This window comes from Mesoplodon densirostris, chromosome 9 (assembly GCF_025265405.1).
Source record: "Mesoplodon densirostris isolate mMesDen1 chromosome 9, mMesDen1 primary haplotype, whole genome shotgun sequence".
Classification (NCBI taxonomy): domain Eukaryota; kingdom Metazoa; phylum Chordata; class Mammalia; order Artiodactyla; family Ziphiidae; genus Mesoplodon; species Mesoplodon densirostris.
The window spans coordinates 7,225,628-7,238,933 of NC_082669.1; the positions used below are offsets into that span (position 1 = coordinate 7,225,628).

At 55.4% G+C, this 13,306-nt stretch overlaps 1 protein-coding gene across 3 annotated transcripts in view; it reads left to right on the plus strand.

Moving 5' to 3' along the window:
- The first annotated feature begins 3,140 nt into the window (after positions 1-3,140).
- The window catches only part of GRB10 (growth factor receptor bound protein 10), a 188,523-nt gene continuing 178,357 nt past the window's right edge, over positions 3,141-13,306 (plus strand). For 2 of the 3 annotated variants that reach the window (XM_060108877.1, XM_060108875.1), the window contains exon 1: positions 3,915-4,027. The gene's annotated coding sequence lies outside the window, so the exon portion shown is untranslated. Of the gene's footprint in view, positions 3,158-3,724; positions 3,801-3,914; positions 4,028-13,306 lie in introns of those variants that run through there. The other variant, XM_060108876.1, reaches the window with a different exon arrangement.

Sequence of the window (13,306 nt, forward strand, 5' to 3'; positions counted from 1 at the left end):
GATACTCCGGGACTCGCTGGGGCACTGCGGCCTCTAGGAAGCCCTCCTGGAATGCTGCCAGGCTCCCCACCTCTGTATGCCAGGGGCAGCCTGTATTTCTTATCCTGACTGCGGGTGGGTGGGTCCCGCCCCCACCAGTCCTTATCGCTGACCACCGGTTTCCAGCACTGCCTTCCTGGTGCACCCGCCTGTGTCCAGTGGGGCCGTAGGCCTGGCCTCCCCCCGCAGGAGTGGGAGTGAGGTCAGGCCACTCTGGCCAGAGCATTTCACTGTCAGGGTGCCATTCACCTCCTTCTCTTTTCCTTCATCAGGGCTGTTGGCAATGTTTGAGCCGGAGCCCAGGCCCCAGGGCGCAGCATTCCCGTCCTCCGTTCTTTTGCTCTGCTGATGCATTCACTTGCAGGATGTTGCTTCCCAGTGGTGGATGACATTTCCCCAGAGCGCCCACTGGGCGCCAGGCACTCCCCCTGCTGGGATGGCGCTAGTGAGCAGTTTCTAGTTATCCTTGTCCCGTGCCCACCGTCAACAGGGGAGAAGGTATTCATCAATTCATTCCTAATTATAATTAGTCTATCAAATTCTCGACTTCCAGCTGAAGGAACGTCTAGCACATCCTCGGATAATTGGATTCCTCACGATCACGAAATCCCATTTTCTGTCCTGACACCTCACTGCTGCCAGTGCTTTTCCCTAAGTGAAGCTCTTGAGCCCAAAGCCACACCGCCTGGCTGGTTCTCCAGGATAATTTGCATCCTGCGTGGCTGTACTGCACGGTGGCAGCTTCCATCCTACTGAACAGGAGAACGCGGCCCCGGGGGCATTTAGAATCTGCAGCAGGGGAAGGCACTAAGCTGCAGTCTGCCCACAGGATCGGCTGGCCCGGATCGCCACACAGGGGACAGCTGCAGCTTCTACAGCCACAACCAGAGTGACAAGTTCATGAACTTGGATCATGTAGTGGTGCTGAGTGGGCCCTGCCCAGAAGGATCACGCAAGGTCTATGCGGAGCTGGGCAATGTGGGGACTGAGGGCCTGTCCTAGGAATTCTGGGGATTGCTGTTACCACGAAAACACTTGAGGACATTTATTTCCATCGCTTCTCCGTGAAGAGTAATGTTTGAAAACCCATGCGTTTTCAGACAGCTAAATCCGATACCTGACCCTACAGTGGAGGATCTTGGGATGGAGGGGAAAGAAATACTATAAAAGACATAGTCAGACCAACTGGCAAAACTGGAATATGGACCAAGAATAGATACACATATTTTATCAATATAAAGCTACGAATTTGGTAACTGTACTGTGATTACGTAAGATAACATCCCTACTCACTCATAGGAAAGACATATCAAAATATACAGGGGTGAGGGGTTATAATAGGGTATGGAACTTACCTACAAATGATTCAGGAAAAAATGGCTATGTATAAAGTGCTTTTCAAATATCTATTAAAGCCCGCTGAGTATCAGGCTTTCCGGCTGGTGCAGGTTCTCCTTGCTAATTGGAGCCTTTGGCAAAGCTGTTAAGAGTCAAAGCTCATACAACTTTCGAGAAGTGGCCCAACTCTTTTTTCCTCTTCTTTAATTTGCTCTGGATCCTTTGTCTACAGCAGGAGTCTTTATGCTCAGTTTGGTTCTTCCAGGAACTAAGCTCCTTCACATTAGTGTATCTAGATTTTCATCCTGGGGGTTTTCTGAACTTGGACCAGTGGGGAGATATTTTCTGGAGGCTTATTTCAGTTACAAGAAAGGATGAACTTTCATGGATAAATCAGGCCAAAGGTGGGAAAAACAAGAGCTATAAAAAGTGCCCTAAAGGGTTTTGGCAGAATCCTTATTCTGCACTTACCAGCTACTTGACCTTCCGCAAGTTATCTAACCTCTGGGAGATTTGGTTTCCTAGTCTGTGCAGTGGGCATCTCCTAGTGACAAGTTCAGAGGGTTAAATAAGAGGATTAATGAAAGTTGGGCACAAAAGGCATGCTGAGTAAAGGTAAGCTATTCCTGCAGCTGCTTTTATAACATCAAATCCCAGAAAGACATAATTATTATTATCCTATTTGTATTATAATTTTGATTCGGTAGAGAGGTTAATAATCATATTAATGACAATGGCTTCCACGAATTCAGGGGTTCCTTCTTACCAGTCCCTTTATGTTGCAAGTAACACCTCATTTAACCCCCAGGACATCACTCGGAGGCGGGCTTATTAGCCCATTTCAAAGATAAGGACTTTGAGGCCCGGTGGCATTAAGAAAATATGCAGGGCCTCCCACTCCACCCGCGCTCCGGTGCTGGAACTCAGATGGGAAAACCGTGGCTACGAGAGAGTCTAGGCTCCAGACCCGGCTGGCGGCGAGCGGACACTCGAGCCCAGGTTTCCCGGTCCCGGGAGGGACCGCAGCCCACGGCACAGCCCGTGCAGCCACCTCTCCTCCGTCCTGTCCTCTCGCTGCGCCCGGGACGAAGGATCGAGGCCGCACAGTTCCTTCCTGAGTTTCAAAGAAAGCGCTTGCAAATTGCCTTCCAGGACAGGTCCGATGTGTGTTTCGCGGACGCCCCAGCCTGGGTGGTCGGGGTCCCGCGTCCGGGGGTCCCGGGGGCGGGACGAGGCGTCCCGGCGCCCCCGCCCGGCTGCGGGTCCCCAGCTCCCCGCGCCGGCCCCCGGCAGCAGCAGCGGCCTCCGGGAGCTCCGGCCCCGCGCCCCCCGCGCCCCGCCCTGCGCCCAGGCCGCGGCCCCGCCCGCGCTGGCGCCCCCGAGCGGTCCGGGCGGCGGCGGCGGCGGGAGGAGGAGCAGGAAAAGCGACCGGGGGAGGAGGCGGAGGCGGAGGCGGAGGCGGCGGAGGCGGAGGCTGAGGCGGCGGCGGCGGCAGCGGCGGCGGCGGGCGGGGCCGGGCGGGTTTAAAGCCCATCGAGGGGGTGGGGAGGCCGGGAGGAGGCAGGGAGGGACGCGAGCGGCGCGCCGCGGCGGGCTGGGCGCTCGGAGGCCGCGGAGCCCCGCGCGGAGCCCAAAGTTTGCGCGCGGTCCCCGGGCGGCGGCGCGCGGGGGCCGGGACCGCCCTGCGCGCCGCCCTCGCCCCGCGGGACCCGCGCCGCCCCGGCCGCGCCGAGGGTCGCGGGCGGCCAGGCGGAGGCGGCCGGGAGCGGCGCCGCGGCAGGTACGGAGTTGGGCGGCTAGCGCGGCGCCAAGTTACTTTGTGGCCGGCCGGCGGGCGGGCGGCAGCCCCGGCGTCATTGTCTGTGCGCGGGCCGCCCGGGCCGGGGACGCCGGGCGCCGCGGGGGCGCGGCGGGCGGAAGGGCGTCGCCTCGGGCCGGGGTCTGCGGCGCGCGAGGGCGGGGACCGGGCGCGGCGCGCGACGTCGGCGACCCCTGGGAGCCGGGGAGCCCGGGCGGCGCCCGCTGGAGCCCTCCTGTCCGACGCCGGCGGCTCGCGGGCCGGACCGGGACTGGGGCGGGGGTGGGGGCCGCGTCGCCGGGCGGTCAGGGCCAAGGCCGCGCTCCCGGGCCGCCCGGAGAGTGAGCGCCGCGCGCCCCTGCAGCCCCCGGTGCGCCCGCTCCCGGGCGGTGGGGCCGGACCCTCCCGAGCCGGAGCGCGCCCGGGCCTGGGATCTTTCCCTCTGGTTCTGCCGGTGACCCCGCTGCCCGGGCCTAACCCCAAGTCGAGGGCGCGCGGGTTAGCGGCCCTCCAGCCGGGGAAATGTGATAAGAGCCGTGCTGTTCACAGAAGGCAGTTTCTGATGCAACTCTCGGCCTCTGCGATCTCCTCTCCTCACGCCTGCCTGGCGACGGCCCTCGAGCATGTGCGTTATGGAAATGAGGGTATTCTCCACTTTTTATTGTGTTCGTCTTGTCTTGGGGTTGGAAGAAACGCCAACTTTCTGTCGTTTGCATTGACGAGGCGGTGGGTCACGTAGGGGAGCCACAGGTGACTAGGCTCGGGCCCGGACCTTTTCGGCTGCTTTCTTGCAAACGTGGTCCCCAGCTTCATTCAAGAGATGCGAAGAAAAGACCCAAACAAGTAGCGCTCGTGAGTAAACACGCGTTATTGCACAACTTTCTCTCTGCTGCTGTTTACGAGGCCAGGCCCAGGACACTTTGTTTCTGAAAATGCTGATTCAGCCGTTTGGAGCCCCCGAGTTTCAGAAATGGTTCTCTCTCTAACGTTTCGCTGAGTTTTACTAGGAACACATGTTGTTAGCACGGCAACAGGCGTTGACTGGGGTTTACAGCCCCAAGCGGGACGGTTTTCACAAGAGTTGACCTAGAGTTCCCTTCGTGCTCTCCAGGAGGGAAAATGGATAGGATCTAGGTTTCTGTAGCAAAAGAAATTCAGATTTCTGGCGATGGTGGTGTCTTTTACGGTAGTATTTAATTAGGGAGAAAGCTCTGAAACCCATGTGTTTCCAGGAATGATGGTAGAGGACTGCGTTTTTCGGTTAAAAATCAGAACTCTAGGGTTACTGCATGTAATATTTGAGTTTTACTGAGGGCCCTTGAAAGAGAAGGACCACACAGGCCAATCCCAGGATTACAGGCAGAGAATTTGAGGACAGAGAGAGTCACACACCCAGCAAGCTGCTTGCGAAATTGAAAACTGTAGCGAGGGATACTTCTGTAGCATTTCACATTTTGCGAGACACGTTCAAACCCTAACTGCTGTTAATCCTCTGCAGCCTCCTGCTACCCATTTTACAGGCATGGAAACTGAGGCTCATGAGATTAATTGGCATGCCCAGGGTCACGGGGCCAGCAAGTGCCAGAGTTATCACCAGAGCCTAAGCTTTGTTGTTGTTGTTGTTGTTGTTTTTTAAGCTCTGTTAGGTTCATCCTTCTGTACAGGTGCATCTGCCTCTAAAAGAGAAACGGCCCTTCCCCGTGCCCGTCACACACCCAGAGAACCAGGAGGCTCTGTTACCATTCCCGGGGCTCCCAGCCTTCCAGATTTTTGCCCTATCACCAGGATATTATCAATGCCTTCTTTTGTCCACTCACTTTTTGTGCTTAAATCCACATTTATTTTGGGAGGAAACTTTGATACCCACGAACTAATGAGTCTGAAACAGTAGTTACGTTTATTGTAATTAAAATCATGTTTTAATAAAAGCTGTGTCCCGCTAAAGTCATGTATTGCGTATTGCCCATGGTCTCCGCTGCTTTGGGGGCAGCATTGGACTGGGCAAAATGCCTTTCACTGTGGTCCAGGAACGCGGAGCTGGGCATGTTCGTGCCAGCTACTCGTCCGGGGGCTTGTAGGGTGGTGGCTGCCAGGATCGGAACCTAGGGCAGCCCTGGCCCAGTTACAGTGACCGTCTCTGTGGCCACTGACCCTCAAACGCGAGAGAGGAACAAAGCCAGACTCCTAAGAGCTCTTCCCCGAACTTTTGATTTGGATGATGAGGCTGGTCTAAGACGTTCCAACATATAGAAACCAGACTCCTGCTTGAACAAAGCTGTCTACCGTGCCTTCACCTTCATCTGACAGCTTTAGAAATTCTAGGTTGGTGTATTTGATAAAACCTAATGCTTTCAAGGCGACATAATTTAAGAAACTTATTTCCTTGGGGTTCTGTCCAACTCTTAACCACAGGGGAAGAGAACCATGCACAGCGGCTGGCTGGCCTGCCTCTCAGAACTGTGAGACTGCCCGCAGGGAATTCTGTCCTGCTTCATGGGGAGAAGCGTGTGCGTTTGCAGCTCGGGGTGTGATCCCTGTGTCTGTTTCTCAGGCCGTTAAACCAAGGTGGAATCGTGTGGGCCCATAAGGAGAAAACATTTGCTATGCCTTTCTTTTAAGTAATCAGTCATATGTTCAGAATTTAACTAAAACTTTTCCTGCCAATTGAGAATTTATTTCACCTGTCTTTACTTTTTGCTTAACTGTGGATGTATGGGAGATTATGGAAGACGTTAGGGCAATCAAGCGGCTTGGTTGGCAAGGCTTGGCAAACTGGTGTTTTGGGGATCTGGGAACCTCCTACAAGGCCCGTGTGCTAACTTTAGTGTTTATAACTGATCACACCCATTCAGGCGCTGGCTGGTGTTTACTTTGTGTTGGTGTTTTATGGCACATTTCTGGGGAGCTGTCCGTCCCCCCACCGTCTCCGTCCAGCGTCCGCGCTCCTGGTGACCATGGATCTTGTTAGGTGTAAGGAGATGAAAGCAGGTGAAGCTTAAAATCACCAGGCTGCTGGCTTTTCTTTAATAATGTAAGGCACGGTATGACTGTTTCTTGAGCTGGCAACAAGAAAAGCCATGTCCCAGAGTTATCAAAAATCGTCCCAGAGGTAGAAGTGAGTGCTTGTGACTTCCCGCTTTGGGGATATACCAACGCCAGAAAGCTGCCCCTTTCTGCTCGTGTAGTGGGAGAGGTGGGCTTGAGAATGAGAGAAGCCTTGCTTGCCCAAGTGCTCTTTTGTCCATTTGTGAAAGGGATGGGTGTTGAGGTGGAAATAGCTTCTCTGCCCCTTAAGTCAGAGTCTTGCTTTAGAATCCCTGCCCGGAATGCATGGGATGAACTTGGTGGGTAATGACTGGATGTCACTGGGAAAACTAGGATATTGTGCCTAGTTTTTCCACCCTTGAATTTACATATGGATTGGGGGGAGATTAGAAGACTGTTTTGATTGTCACAAATTGCAGTGCCTGAAAATATTCGTGAAGCTGATTGTCTTTAAAAAAAAAAAAAAAAAAAAGACATCTTGCTCCCTTTTGCTTTGCCCGGGTAGACGCCTGGTTCTTCTGTTTACTAGCTGGGTGAGCGGGTTGACTAAGCTTATTGGTAAAATGAGAGTCACGGGTGCTGACCTGTAGGGAGGGTGGGGTGCCTTTGGGATCGTGTGTACCTTGGCATGTGGCACGTGTGAGGGCTCAGAGACACTGCTTCTGTGACACTGAGCCTGTCTCAGAGCAGCTCGTTGGCTTGGTTTTGCTGCTTCCTGTGAACGTGCAAGGTCTGTCTAGTAATCGGATGGGAGACTCTGCTTTTTTTGTAGTTTTGTCTCTGCACCCGTTAGCTGTGCAAAACCTTGTGGCACTGACTGAAACTGGCTTTGAGCGCCAGTCACTGGGAGCGAGAAGCCTCTCCTGGCTGCTGAGCAGCCGACAGTTTGAACTGCCCGCGGGTAGGATGCTAGGCGCAGAGGCGGACAAGTGGGATGGAGACCTCGCCTGGCCGCAGACCACGGGGAAGAGCAGGCGTCAAAAACTGGTTCTTTGTGACCAGGAGCAAGACATGGGCAGTGGCTGAGCTGCACGGGCTCAGACCGGCTGTGGCGCTGGGCGTCTGCGTGGAGACCGCTCGGTGCAGGCACGTGGGGACGCACGGCATCTGTCTCCAGAACCCCGGGGTCTGGAGTCTGCAGAGACGCTTAGCGCAGCTGGGACTGAAATGCACGTGGACTGCCGGTCCTGACGGGCTGCCTTTGCCCCGGGGAGCAGCTCCTGCACCCTGTCCGAGGGCTGTGTGCTGGGCAGCCCTGCCGCTCCCTGAAGTCCGGCTGGGTTTTCGGGCCGGGTCAGTGGGCCCGGGCCCCAGCGGCTGCAGTCTCGCCTAGTAACATGGGCTCAGAAAGCACCTGGCACGGGAGGAGGTGGCTGTGTCTGTCCTTCTTCGCTGTGTTACTGTCGCCACAACTAAAAGCCAGGTGGGCAGCTGGGACCCTCCATTGTCTTCGCGCTGCCCCCGGAACTGCCCGGCGGCCTCCCGTCCGGCCCTGTCTGTGAGCCCTCCGGTGTCTCACTCTGTAAGACCCCTGTCAGGTGGGCGCCAACAGGGAGGGGTCTTCAGCTAGCCTGGGTCACACTTGAGATGCTTCTCAGAGGAGAGAGACACCGAGTACTCACTTCTCCAGCCAGCTGCGCCTTTGGTTTCCTTATTGTTTTGTTTTTTTTTTTGGGAAACTTTCATCCCTGGGAGTGTCTTCTTCCAACCTTTTATGAGTTGCAAACATCCTTTAATCTAAAGACTTTTATTATGCCCCATATCTAATAGTAATCTTAGGGTTCCCTGCTCCAAGAAACTCCTCGTGACCAAAACGCTACTGTGAAGTGAGGGACATTTAAATCCAGGAGTTTGTATGGCAACATCATGCATGTGGGGGGGCTCCCCTGGCCCGAGGGTGATGCCTGCGCTAGAGCCAGGACCCTGCTTAGGAATCTTCCCGTGGGCTGGGAGGCTGAGCTGGGTGATGTCCTGCATGCACCAGCACAGTCTGCTACCCAAGGGCCTCCAAGCTGCTCGTTCTGGAAGGCCGCTGTGCTCCTCTGAACTGTGTAGATCTCACGGAGACCCCTCCAGGATGTTTCTAGATAAAGGAGTGCATGAGACCTTCATGGCATCTCCCTAGCGGAGGAGGGGGAAGGCAGGACAGCCTCTTGCTCCCGAGTCGGGCCGCTCCTTAACTGCAGGCACGTCGTGGCCCTTCTCCCCGCCGCGGGGCCTGCAGGGCCGCGGTGCACACGGCCAGCCTGTGTCCTGTCCTCCTCTCCCCAGGCGGGGCCCCGTCTTCTGCTTTCCTGGCCTTCCCGAGCAAGTTCCGTCCGTTTGAGGGGTCACTGGCTTTCTAATCCCTCAACACCCAGGGCAGACTTTGGAAATTTAGTTTGTTTAATCAGTGATAAATGTCCATAGTTTACAGAGTCCGTTCCCCAGAAGTAACCAGGCTTGGCAGCCGACCTTTTCTGTATTCGCCTCCATGTTTCTAAGCAGACGTATGTACCATGTATTGTCGTTCCTTGTTACCTCCCTTGCTGCCTCTCCACCCTCGCAGACCCCGGCTCCCCTCGGGATTCTTTGACGTCCCTGCTTAGAGGGCGAGGACGCCGACCTGTCCCACATCATCCTGACCTGTACTTCCTGTCTCCCATCGTCTCTATGGTGAGATTGGCTGGACCGGCGCGCAGTGCTGACGCCATGGCAACAGCCCTAAACACTGCTGGTGGAGCCAGGTAGTGTGCTGTGATCACTTTCTCTGTCTTGCAGGACGTCTTGCTTTCTTCTGGAGTTGTATTTGCATTTGCTTAGTAGTTTAGGTACTTATCACTCTTGACCCCCACCTCCACTCCAAGCTGACACAGGTGTGCAAATATTCTCTCAGACACCGTAGTTATCCAGCCAGTTGTGTCTTTGGGAAGCAGCCTCTTGTGTGCCTTTCGTCCCCAGGTGCCTGGCTGCCCTCCAGGCTCCCTGCTCAGCTTTATCCCGGCCGCTTCCTCCTCCCTCATCCTGAGCAGGCCCTTTGTTCTTTTCCTGGCTCTCATGATTCCTCTTTCCTGGTTTCTTCCCACAATTTGATGGAGACCATTCCATAATAGCTTCCAAAAAAGAGGTGCATGCAAGTTTTTTGAGACCTCGCGTGTCTGAAAATGTCCTTATTGTACTCTCCACTCCTCAGTGTTTTTTCTTTTTCCTTCTTTTTTTTTTCATGTCTGGAAGCTTGTAGGATTTTCTCTTTGTGCCTTTATTCAGAAATCCCTTGTAGATGTGCCTGGTTGGGTGTCTACGTCTATCGTGCAGGGTACATCAAGAGCCCCTTCAAGCTGGAAACTCAGATCCTTGGGGCTGGGACCTGTTTTTGAATTAATTCTTTCATTTCTTTTTTTCCCCCATCTTCCTCTTCTTTCTTTCTAGGATTGCTTTTATATGGGTGTCAGCTGCCCAGACTGGTTCTCTAATTACCTTTTGTCTCCTATCTGAATCTGTTGTGTTCTTTTAGGTTGTGGAGTATATCACCTAGACTTTTTAACCTTTTTACTGGATTTTAAATTTCTGTTTTCATTTTTAATTTCTAAGGACCTCTTTATTTCTTTTTTGATGAGTATTTGTATGTCGACTTTAATTTTTGGAGCAGTTTTAGATCCACTGCAAAACTGAGCAGAAAATGGAGAGATTTAACCCCCTGCCCTTAAGCCTGTCCACTGTCAACACCCTCCACCACAATGGGACGTTTGGTACAGTCAGTGAGTCTATAACACAGCACCGTTACCCTGAATAATTATTCTTCTTTTAATGGCGCAATATTCTGATTTCATAGATGCATTATATTTTTAAACCTCTTTCTGGATATATTAGTTACCTGTTTTTTTTTTTTTTTTTTCCTTACATAGTTTCTTCTCTCCAATTTTTACGTTATTTATTTTCCTGCACGTTTGGGCCTGGCGTACCCAGAAAGCAGAGCCTATGGCAGGCAAGAACTTGCGGGTGTGTTTTATGTTTTATTTGGACGTGCAGGGCTAGGGAGGCAGCGGTGAGGGAAGGGGGTCCCTGGGGCTGGTCCCCAGGCGGCTGCCTGGGCAAGTGAGAGGAGTCCGTGGTCCATATTGTGATTCCCCAGACGGTCCTGGGGGTGGCAGGGGGGAGGGGAAGAGCTTCCAGTCGGTGCTCATTCCCTCCATGGAGCCCTGGGCGCGAGCCTGCAGGTGCTGGGTGCAGGCCACGTGGGCAGGCCGTCCCAGGCCTTGGGGCTTGTCGCGCCTGAGCCCCAGTGGTCGCCCCAGCAGTGGCCAGACAGAGACCCAGACAGGCGAGGCTGATGGGGTGGTGTCTGACCCATTGCGCTTGTCCCTCATCTTTCGGACTCAAGGCTTTGCTTAGATGTCTGGGGCCCTGCTGTGCCGTCCACGTTCAGAGGCGTCCCTGGGAGGCTGATGGTGGGCCTCGGGGTACGGCTGTCTGGTTGCCCCATTGTGTGGGGAGCCCCCGGTGCTCCAGTCTTGGGTCTTTTCTCCTCGGAAGGGGCCAGACTGTCTGAAGAAGCCTCTTTTCATGCCCACGATTTGGGCCTGGGAGCCCTGGAGCCGTCAGCCGTCCCATCAGAATCAGCAGCACTGACCACCTGTGCTCAGTGTGGTACCAGGGGCCACAGCCCTGTTGCTGCTTCAGGAGAGAAACCCACTTGCTGGTGGTGAGAGCGGGGCACCCGAGGGGTCCAGCCGAGCCTTGGACTTTCTGTGAACCCTCTTGCTTCCTTGCTCCTGACGCTTGGGCCTTGTGCTGTGTGGGGCTCCGTCTCCTCTTCTGGCCTGGCGTTCAGCGCACGCCATCCAGCCTTTATGCCTTTTAAAAGACTCCCTTTGGAGGCCCTCTGTTCCCAAACCAGAGGCTGCGGGGCGCGTGTGACCAGGCCAAGGAGCTCATGTCCAGGTTGAGAGCAGCGGGGTGGGGGAGGCCGGCACACCTAAGCCACCACCTCGAGGAGCAGCAGACAGACCTCAGGTCTGGATCCCGAAGGAGAGCTGGGTCTCCACTGGCAGTGCCTGGCTCTGGGACCGTAGGAGAGTTAATCTCTGAGCGCGGTGATTTCCTCTGGATCCTCGGGGTTGCGTCCTGTGCCTCGGTTCCCTCCGTACCATGTCCACCTCCCGCAGAGGCCAGGCCGGGCTGGTGGCCTTGCACCTGGGGTTGGATACCCTGTCTCAGCTGCTCTCAGAACTGGCCTCCATGGCTGTCATTTGATTGACTTTAAAATATTAAAGTAACGTGGCCCTGCTCCCCGTGGAGCCCTTCCTCCCCGTGGAGCCCCTCCTCTGGCCACTTTGTCCTGGGAGCTGCACATTGGTGGCTCCTCTGTGCGTCTGAACATGGCACCTCGATGCCACTGCCCCCCCCAGCCCAGTCCCCCGCTCCCCAGTCCCCGTACCTGTGAACGCGGTTCAGCCTCCAAGTTCACTGTTCTGAGTGCCATCCAGCCCTTCCCGCCATGCACCTCGGGAGGGAGGACTGTGGTATCCTTACTAGCTCGGTCGCCTTGTGCAAGTCATTTACTCCAAGCCTTCTTTTTTCCTTCGTTTGTTTCAGGGTTGTGTTCACATTTGTGTATATATAGTTGTATGTGTGTGATGAATTTAAAGTGACTAGCACAGTGCCTGCTGCACAGGCAGTACTGTTATTTCCTTTGTATTGTTTTAAATGGAGCCCCGCTTTCTGCATGACATCCAATAGCTTTGCACTTGCGGCTTTAAGAAATAGCCTTTCCCTTCCTTGCTGTTCTTGCTCGGACATTTTGGGGAGGGCTATGAGAGGATTCTGACCCTGGAAAACCAGAACCGGCTGGCCTTGGTGGGCACACGACACCCCGCCCCCAGGTGAGGGGAGCGAGTGGAGTGCCCAGTCACGTGTCTGACTGATGTTGCGTCTGAGATCCCCCCCACCCGGGGCTCTGCATGGTTTCACGGGTGGGTCAGGAGGATTTCGGCACCTGACAGTGGCCAGTGCGTCCTTGTCCATCAGGGCGGAGGTAGCCCTGGGGGTTGTGGGTGGGATAACGGAGGGAGGAAGGGGTCCTTTGGAATTGCCCTGAGAACCAGGGATCCAGGGGATGCGGGGCCTTGGGGCACGGCCTTGTCACGTGGGGCTTGGTCCTGGGGTTCCTGTCGGGCGCCTCGACCAGGCTGTGTCTGCCCCGTCCTTAGAAGTGCCGGCCTCTGGCAGTGGAGGAGTGCGGTCCTAGGACGGGGGCCGGGGTTCGGCCGCAGGGCCCTGTGTGCACGTCATGGGGTGATGGGGTGAGTCCTGTCGGGCACGTTTGGGAGGCAGGGTGGTGCCCACTCTTGCGGGGTTGGCTTTCCCCCTTCTCCGCGTTAGAGCACATTAGGCTGTGTCTAGGGGTGCTCGGGACCCCAGGATCCGTTTTTCTATTCTGAGCCGCGCGGACCCTGGTCGCGCTCCGGCCCTGCGCACTGCGCCCGACTCCTTAGTACCGGAGCCCTGGCTGCGGGAGCGCAGCGACCCCGTGCGGCGGCTCCAGCACAACCCGTAGCGGGCCGGAGTCCAGCCCACGGTGGGCTCTGTTCCGGTCCACGCCCCGGCCGGGAGGGGCCAGCCCGGGGTCACCCGCACAGGCCCTGGCGGTCAGCGGCGCACCTCCTCGCTGCGCCTTTTGGTGACGGAGGGTCTCCGAGGGGCGCGCGTTCTTGGAAGAGCGACTCCTGGACGGGTCTCAGGCCGTGCCACCGCCGGAATCCAGGCTCCCACGGCCTGTGTGGACGTTAGCCAGGGGACGGTGTTATGTAACCATTTGTAATCTTCATTGTTTAATGTGTAACAAGTAGTAACTGCACCCAGATAAGCCCGTGCACTATCTCTTAGCCGAGTGGAGGGCAGTGGGTGTGGGAACCAGCTGGGGAAACGAACAGATGGGGCTTCTGGGAGGATGGGACTTTTTTCTCTGCTGAAAATGGGATGCCAAGGCCTGGCTGGGCTTCTTTTTTTCTTTTTTTTTTTTAAACATCTTTATGGAAGTATAATTGCTTTACAATCCTGTGTTAGTTTCTGCTGTATAACAGTGAATCAGCTATACATATACATATA